Below are 8,786 nucleotides of genomic sequence, written 5' to 3' on the forward strand. Positions count from 1 at the left end.
TGTGGGAAGGACAACTAAATATTTGGAGGGGCACTGATCTATCCCACATGCTACAAAACAGCCAAATGTTGCAGTTGTGCCCGACAGGTGGAATACACCAACAAAATAAGCACAACTAATAAGATGCAACGATCCTCCAGAAAGCTTGTGTAAAGCTGAAGAGAGGCAGGCACCTATATTCAATATTCTTACCTCGAAGCCATACAAATTGGATTCAAAAGTTCATTCGTATGAGTAGAAATGAGAAAAGTACAGAACGATTATGCAGAACATCTTAATATGTAACTTGCAATGCTGAGAGAAATCGAACTGTCGTGCTTATACAAAAAGTGAATCAAATTACAGGCAAATTACGTGTCGCAGTAGGGTAATAAGTGAAGTACTTCCACTGGTATGATGGCGTTCATCATGTAACCCGACAGAACATTTAAAGACACACTGATCTATCTACCTTGCATGTTGGAAAAAAGACCACACTCTGGAGGTAGAAGATAGCACTGCAAAAATGTCAGCCAAATGTTGCTGTTCCAGGTGGAGTACACCAACACAGTGCAGATCACTATTTTTTTCCATGAACAAATATGCGAGTGCTTTGACTATTTGTACAAATGTTATAATATTGCATTTGAATTTGCTTTGATGCAACTCTAAACTTTCGAAGTGCTTGAAACAAATGAATAGACTTGTAGTTTCCTGCGTGTAACCTCCCTGAAAAGGTAGTTTCACTGCAGAGTGGGGTTTCTATTAGGGCATCAACATTAAACCGGTTTTGTAGCAAAACTTGTTTAACCAGTTATTCGATTTCAAAAAGCGAATTGATCAGATATTCGGTTGGTTATTCAGTTAACAATACAGTGATCTTCAGATAATCGAATAAAGACATTTTCATTTTGTAATGCTAGGATAAATATTTGTTTTTCTTAGATTCTCGTGTTTGTAGCAGACATTCCAACCATTTGTACAAGTCTGATAACTGCTCTTATTGACATCCTCACATCATTGCAATGTGGTGACATTACGTGAATCACTTGTGATAATGCCTCTTCAAAGGTGGCTAGTGATTATGCATTCACAAACATTCCGTTATCTGCAGGGTGTGAGAGTGCATGCACAGTTGGGAAACTGGAAGTCTTAGCATGGGCCATTAGTGCTTACATCAGTAATGAATTAATGAGCTGTGCATGTTGTGTCGGTGCACATGCAATAGCACTTAAATTTTGAATAAGCTCTTAGCGAGACTATATATTCATTTCCGAACATTCGAATGACCGGGTGCACGTTCATTCAAACCGGATAAGCAGAATTCCCGTTTCTTTAAATTCGGATAACCAGCTTTCAAGGCCGGATTCTCTTTTCTTCGGTTTAACCGAATAGCCAGTTTTTCAGATACTTGCAAGCCCTTTTTCCTACCCCATGTAACTGTCTATCTAGAGAAAATCAGTACTGCTGTGAGGCCATAATTCAAGTTCAAATGCACATGGGTAGTCAAAAGTTCCCAGGCCAAGCTGTTATAAAATATGGAATAGTGGCCCGGCAACTTCCAACGACCCCTGTTTGTTCTACCTAATGTGTATATACTATTATGACTGGTAAAAACGAAGTTCTCAGTTTCATGTTTCAATTTCGCTCCGAAGTATCGACACCCGAATTTCAATGCGACATCATATTTCAGTCCTTTTTAGATGCGGAACAGCTTAAAGGACCACTGACGAATTGATGTATTATGTTTTCACTATGCCCGCTAGGGGGGGGGGGGGGCATAGAGGGCAGGCGAAAATTCCAAATAAAAAGCTCCCCCCCCCCCCCCCCCCCCGCCACCCGTACCCCGCCCTAGCTGCTTCTCGGTCGACACCTAAATCGTTCCGCAAGGAAAGCGCGGAAGCAAGGAAGCCTGCTCCTTGCTTCCGCGCGGATAGAGTGCCCTTACAAGTACGGCCCCGGAGATTTTAGCCCGCCGTTGGCTCGGTTCAAAAGAAAAACTGCAAGACCTTCGGTCAGCGTGAAATCGCGAAGGTGTACTGCAATGTTCTATCTGTTTTTTTTTCAGTTTTCCTCCGAAGACTGAAAAAAAGAAAAAAAAAGCTATCTGACAGGCAACTTTGATAACGCGGTCATGAGGTGTACGTAAACAGATGAGCAAATGTTGGCAATGTGTCACAAATTTAGTGTTTTCGTGAACAGCCAATTTTAAAAACGGCTCCCTGGGTGCCACCATACTCCTTTCTGAGCTGTGCAAATTGGCGTGACCATAAAAAAAAAAAAGCACTGCCGAGGCTGCGCTTTCAGCCTTTGTACTCCGGCGCGGACTGCAGCATGGCGGCGCTTTTCCCCCTGTGATAAAGCGTATACCTTATAATAAATAATGACGAAAACTTACGCGAAAATGAGTGATGAAAACCGATACTAGCGCTCGACTTTCCATCTTGACAGATTTCTCTATGCTACGTTCACTGATTTTTGCACATGGTCATCTTGATGCAAACGCGTGAGCTGCAGCCAGGCGTCAGCGTGGCTTCGTAGCGTAGTAGCCCGGGAGACAGCTCGCATCGCAAACTCGCGACAAAAATGTTTGTAGCACTAGGTTTATTCTTTATCGAGGGAGTAATGAAGCGTCGCAATCGTTAAAGGGGCCTCGCGTTCGTTACATCGAGAATAGCTTGAATATCAAAAATATCTCACCACTCTAGACTTTATGCCACATCCATCGCAACAACGGCGAGAGAAATCGCATTGACGAACTCTTAGCACTCAGCGTTCTGGCCTATAGCTTCTCGCATCTTTCCCACATCCAAGGGGCTACACCACATTAGCTCACCTCCGACACCTTCTCGACGAACGGTCAGCCGACGTGGAACGCAGATGTGGACAAAGCTTGTTGCCAACACGATGGCTTGCACCCACCGCAGGTAATAATGCAGCCATGAAAAAGGGGGCGCCCCTCATTTTAGAGATAAGGTTGTTTTGCGAGCCGAATACGTTTAAAACGTATGGCTTAAAACCGAATACATTGGTAAAACAAGCATTAAAAATATAATATATAAAGGAAAGCGGCAAAAAATGTCCCCCCCTTTCCGAAGGGAATCTCGAAGAAATTCAAATGCATTGCGTAGCGTCCAAAACGGCGTTTCGCACGTGCGAACCCAGCGTTAGAAGAATGTTTTTTTTTTTTTTTACGCCGCACAGCCAATAACACCGTTCGCCGCACGTGTCGTTTTTCTGTCGCGAGAAAGGCGGTATGCGTTTCGGGCTCTCGTAGCTACATCATTATCATCATCATCAGCCTGACTACGTCCACTGCAGGATAAAGGCCTCTCCCATGTTCCGCCAGTTAACCCGGTCCTGTGCTTGCTGCTGCCAATTTATACCCGCAAACTTCTTAATCTCGTCTGCCCACCTAACCTTCTGTCTCCCCCTAGCCCGCTTCCCTTCTCTGGGAATCCAGTTAGTTACCCTTATTGACCAGCGGTTATCCTGTCTACGCGCTACATGCCCGGCCCATGTCCATTTGCTCTTCTTTATTTCAACTATGATATCCTTAACCCCCGTTTGTCCCCTAATCCACTCTGCTCTCTTCTTGTCTCTTAAGGTTACACCTACCATTTTTCTTTCCATTGCTCGCTGCGTCTTCCTCAATTTAAGCTGAACCCTCTTTGTAAGTCTCCAGGTTTCTGCTCCGTAGCTAAGTACCGGCACGATACAGCTGTTATATACCTTCCTCTTGAGGGATAGTGGCAATCTACCTGTCATAATTTGAGAATGCTTGCCGAATGTGCTCCACCCCATTCTTATTTTTCTAGTTACTTCAATCTCGTGGTTAGGCTCTGCGGTTATTACCTGCCCTAAGTAGACATAGTCTTTTACAACTTCAAGAGCAGTATTACCTATCTCGAAGCGCTGCTTCTTTCCGAGGTTGTTGTACAGTACTTTCGTTTTATGCCGATTAATTTTAAGACCCACCTTTCTGCTCTCCTTGTCTAACTCCGTAATCATGAGTTGCAATTCGTCCCCTGAGTTACTCAGCAATGCAATGTCATCGGCGAAGCGCAGGTTACTAAGGTATTCTCCTTTAACTCTTATCCCTAACTTTTCCCATTCTAGGCTTCTGAAAACCTCCTGTAAGCACGCGGTAAATAGCATTGGGGAGATTGTGTCCCCCTGCCTTACACCCTTCTTGATTGGTATTCTGTTGCTTTCTTTATGAAGCACTATGATAGCAGTTGATCCCCTGTAGATTTCTTCCAGAATGTTTATATATACTTCATCCACGCTGATTCCGCAGTGTCTGCATGACGGCTGATATTTCTACTGAATCAAACACCTTCTCGTAATCTATGAAGGCTATGTATAGTGGTTGGTTATACTCTGAGCATTTCTCTATTACCTGATTGATAGTATGAATGTGGTCAATTGTTGAGTAGCCTGTTCGAAATCCTGCTTGTTCCTTTGGTTGATTGAATTCTAATGTTTTCTTTACTTTGTTAGCAATTACCTTTGTGAATAGCTTGTATACTACAGAGAGCAAGCTGATCGGCCGGTAATTCTTCAAGTCCTTGTCATCTCCTTTCTTATGTATCAAGATGATGTTAGCGTTCTTCCAAGACTGGTACCCTTCCCGTCAGGAGACACCTCGTAAACAGGGTGGCTAGTTTTTCTAACACAATCTGTCCTCCATCTTTCAGAAGATCTGATGTTACCTGATCCTCACCAGCAGCTTTGCCTCTTTGCATGTTCTCCAAAGCTTTTCTGACTTCTTCTATCATTACTGGTGGGGTGTTATCTGGGTTACTGCTAGTTCTTATAGTATTAAGGTCGTGGTTGTCTCGGCTACTGTACAGATCTCGGTAAAACTCCTCCGCTATTTTAACTATCCTATCCATATTGGTAGTTATTTTGCCTTCTTTGTCCCTTAGTGCATACATCCGACTTTTGCCTATCCCAAGTTTCCTCTTCACTGCTTTGACGCTTCTTCCGTTTTTCAGAGCTTGTTCAATTCTCTCCATGTTATACCTTCTTACATTGCATACTTTACGTCTATTAATCAGCTTCGAAAGCTCTGCCAGTTCTATTTTGTCTGTTGTACTTGACACTTTCATGCTTTGACGCTTCTTAATTAGGTTCTTCGTTTCCTGGGAAAGCTTGCCAGTGTCCTGTCTAACTACCCTGCCTCCAACTTCCACTGCACACTCCGTAGTGATACTCGTCAGATTATCCTTCATCGTATCTACGCTAAGGTTGGTTTCCTCACTAAGAGCCGAGTACCTGTTCTGCAGCGACACTCTGAATTCCTGTACTTTCCCTCTCAGTGCTATCTCATTGATTGGCTTCTTGCGTATCAGTTTCTGTCGTTCCTTCTTCAAGTCTAGGTGAATTCGAGACCGTACCATTCTATGGTCACTGCATCGTACCTTGCCAACCACTTCCACATCCTGCACGATTTCTGGGTGTGCAGTCATTATAAAGTCTATTTCGTTCTTATTTTCGCCATTAGGGCTCCTCCATGTCCACTTGCGGTTTTCTCGTTTGCGGTAGAAGGTATTCACAATCCGCAAATTATTGCGTTCTGCGAATTCTGCTAGTAGCTCTCCTCTAGCGTTTCTAGTGCCGATGCCATAATCTCCTACTGCCTGGTCTCCTGCTTCTTCCCTACCTTTGCATGAAAGTCTCCCATCAGTAGTGTGTATACTGTGTTTTTACCTTACTCATTGCCGATTCCACGTCTTCATAGAAGCTTTCAACTGAAGCGTCATCATGGCTGGATGTAGGCGTGTAAGCCTGTACTACCTTCATCTTGTATCTTTTATTCAGTTTAATTACAATACCTACCACCCTCTCATTAATGCTATAGTATTCCTCTATGTTGCCAGCTATGTTTCTGTGAATTAGGAACCCCACTCCCAGTGCTCCTCGAATAGTACAGCTAGACTTCCCTCACTAGATAAGGTTCTAGCATTAAACGTTGCCAAGTTCAGGTTCCAATGGCGTCCTGTAGTCCAGAGATTCTTAGCACCCTCTGCTGCGTTGCAGATCTGACCGCCACCTTGGTCAGTTGCTTCGCAGCTGCTGGGAACTGAGGGCCGTGAGTTATTTGACGTATGCACGTGGGAGGTAGTGGCCAGATACTGCACCAGGGTGGCCAATCCTTCTCTGGTGAGGGAGTGCGTTCCCGGCGGTGGTTACAGGTGAGGCCGCACCCCAAGCCTCTTAATGCAGTTCCATCCGCACGCGGATTTTTTTTTTCCGGTTGGGAACTGCGCGGCACCGGGATTTGAACCACGGACCTCTTGCATGTGAGGCGGATGCTCTAACCACTACGCCATCGCCGCACCCGGATTGTTATGTTCTAAATGTAGCTTTCAGCGGTGTATCAGTCAAGTTTGTGGTTATTTTTATAAAAATGTATTAATGAAATGAGATTTCTGCTGCTTACCCCCTTAATTAAGGGTCTAGAGAGTACGGAGTTGGGCCTCCGATTAGCCTATGGGGTGCTGTTTATTAATATATTAAGCAGATAAAATTTAAATTCGTTTGTGAGGTGATGTTACCAAATTAATATTTTTAGTGATTAGGCTTAATTTTGGTCACGAAATAGTTCCGGTACTATTACTCCTGTCCTGATGAAACCTGAGCGGCGACAGGTCTACAATTAGGGCTTTGCACTGTATGAGTTAGAAGTTGCCGGGAAGGTTATTAGCAAAGTTAAAATCGATCGTAGGAAAAAAAAGCACGTGGTTCAAGACTTTGATCTGACGGGCGTACCTTTCTCCCGAGCAGTGAGCCACCCTCCTCCTCTGAGCGAGGGAAGACGCGGGCACCACAAGTTTATTAGCGGTTTTTGTTATATTCTTTCTAACTCTGTATCTTCCGGTTACCTTAAGCTATCAAAATTATTTTTACACGGAAAAAACCGGACTGTTGTGTTCTAAAAGAAGATATTAGCTATTTTTCGGTGGCGTTTGTAGCTCTTTTTGAAAATTTGTTTTAATGAAATGAGCTTTTTGCTGATTACCACCTTAATTAAGGGCCTAGAGTGTACGGAATTGAGCCTCCTGGTAGCCTATGGTGTGCGGTTCATTATTATATTAAACGGAAAAAATTTAAATGCGTTTGCGAGGTGATATTAACAATTTGATCTTTTTAGTGATTAGGCTTAATTTTGATTGCGGAATAACTCTGCAACTATTAAACCTAGCCTGATCAAACTTCTGTAGCGCAAGGTCTACCCTAAGGACTTTCAACTTTATAAGTAAGAAGTTTCCCGGTAGAATATTAACGAAGCTACAAGCGATCGTAAAAAACACGTGGTCCGACTGTTGTTGTTTTCAGAGATTCACCTTGTTTTCCGCTCCTAAAATTTAAAATTTTCGTTTGTAATAGCAGTATTTGTAGCGGTTGAACTCCTTGTATCTTCACGAACAAATAGACACCACTCTGACCCTCCTAGAACCTAAATTGCTAACGTTATAGGTAGATATGTGCAGAGCTCACTTACTCGTGCTGCTGACGCGGAGGGAACCTGATATATATACACTCGGTGACAACTTGGCACTGCGCCGTGCTCCCGTCCGGGTTGCAGAAATTAGGTGCCTTTTCTCATCTTCTAACCACTCCCACCACCACTGAAGGGAAAGCTACGGAGGCGGAGCTTCTGCATTTGTAGCACTAAGACAAATAGTCCGTTTAGGCGCGCGTCTCGTGACGCTTAAAGGGGTCGTGAAACGGTCGCTTTACAACGACAATGCGGCACAATCAGCAGCCTCAAGCGCTAACTGTATGATCAGCCCGAGTGGACCTGCATAGACGCTTTGCCTATCGAGGAACGCGGAACTCTATGGCACATCGAGCACGCGCAAGAGGCGCTCACCAGCGTCTACCATACGCGATCCGCGTCCCACAAGGACGCTGCTTAATAGCGCTGATTGCGTATGACAAAGACGCTGACGAGTGTCCCAGTTGCACGCACGCGAGTACCGAAAAGTTCCGCATTCCTCGATAGACGAAGAATTACGTATGATGACGTCACCTAGTTAGTGCGTGTGGACACCGGTGGCTTCGCATTGTCACTTTAGAGCCAGTGTTTCACGACCCCTTTAAATGACGACGGCGCACCATCAGCGTTTCGTGTCGACGCAGACGCCCGCTTAGCGTTTGAGGGGCACGTAAAAACGTGGGACTTCCTCGCGCATTCAGAAACGCAAATTACGACGAATAATCTAAAGTAAATACGACTAACCTAATGGTGGGACTTCAGTTCGGTCTCAAATGGCTCCGGGTAGAAAATAAATGGGAAATTCTATTTCTATTTGGGCGCTCTTGTGAACCTACACTCACTGGCGGTAGGATGCCCGCGAATCGGCTCTGTAGCCTTCGCTCCAATGCCAAGAAAAGTTCTCGCCGAGTATCGACCTTTTCACTCAAGGCTCCCTGGGCGCCGCTATAGTCCTCTCTGAGCTGTTGTTAGGGCGCGTGGCCCTACCGAAAATTCACTGCCGAGGCTGTGACGTCGGCTTTTGTACTCTCGTGCAACAGCCCAGAAAAGGGGAACTCCTCCTCTCCAAAAAAAAAAGGTCCTATAAGAATACTATGAAGTGAACAAAACAAACAGCGTTCTCGGCTCGGCATTTCACAGGGGCGTCTCGAGCACACATTTCCGGATGTTCTTGAGAGGCACCCAGCCAGCGAACGGCAAGCGGGTGAGAAAGTGGGGTGCAGGGAGAAGAGAGAGCAAATGGCGAAGCACTGCACCTACCCTCTCCTACACTCACTCGTACCACATGCTCTAGTTGCTA

The sequence above is a fragment of the Rhipicephalus microplus genome, chromosome X (assembly GCF_043290135.1).
Source record: "Rhipicephalus microplus isolate Deutch F79 chromosome X, USDA_Rmic, whole genome shotgun sequence".
Taxonomy (NCBI): Eukaryota; Metazoa; Arthropoda; class Arachnida; order Ixodida; family Ixodidae; genus Rhipicephalus; species Rhipicephalus microplus.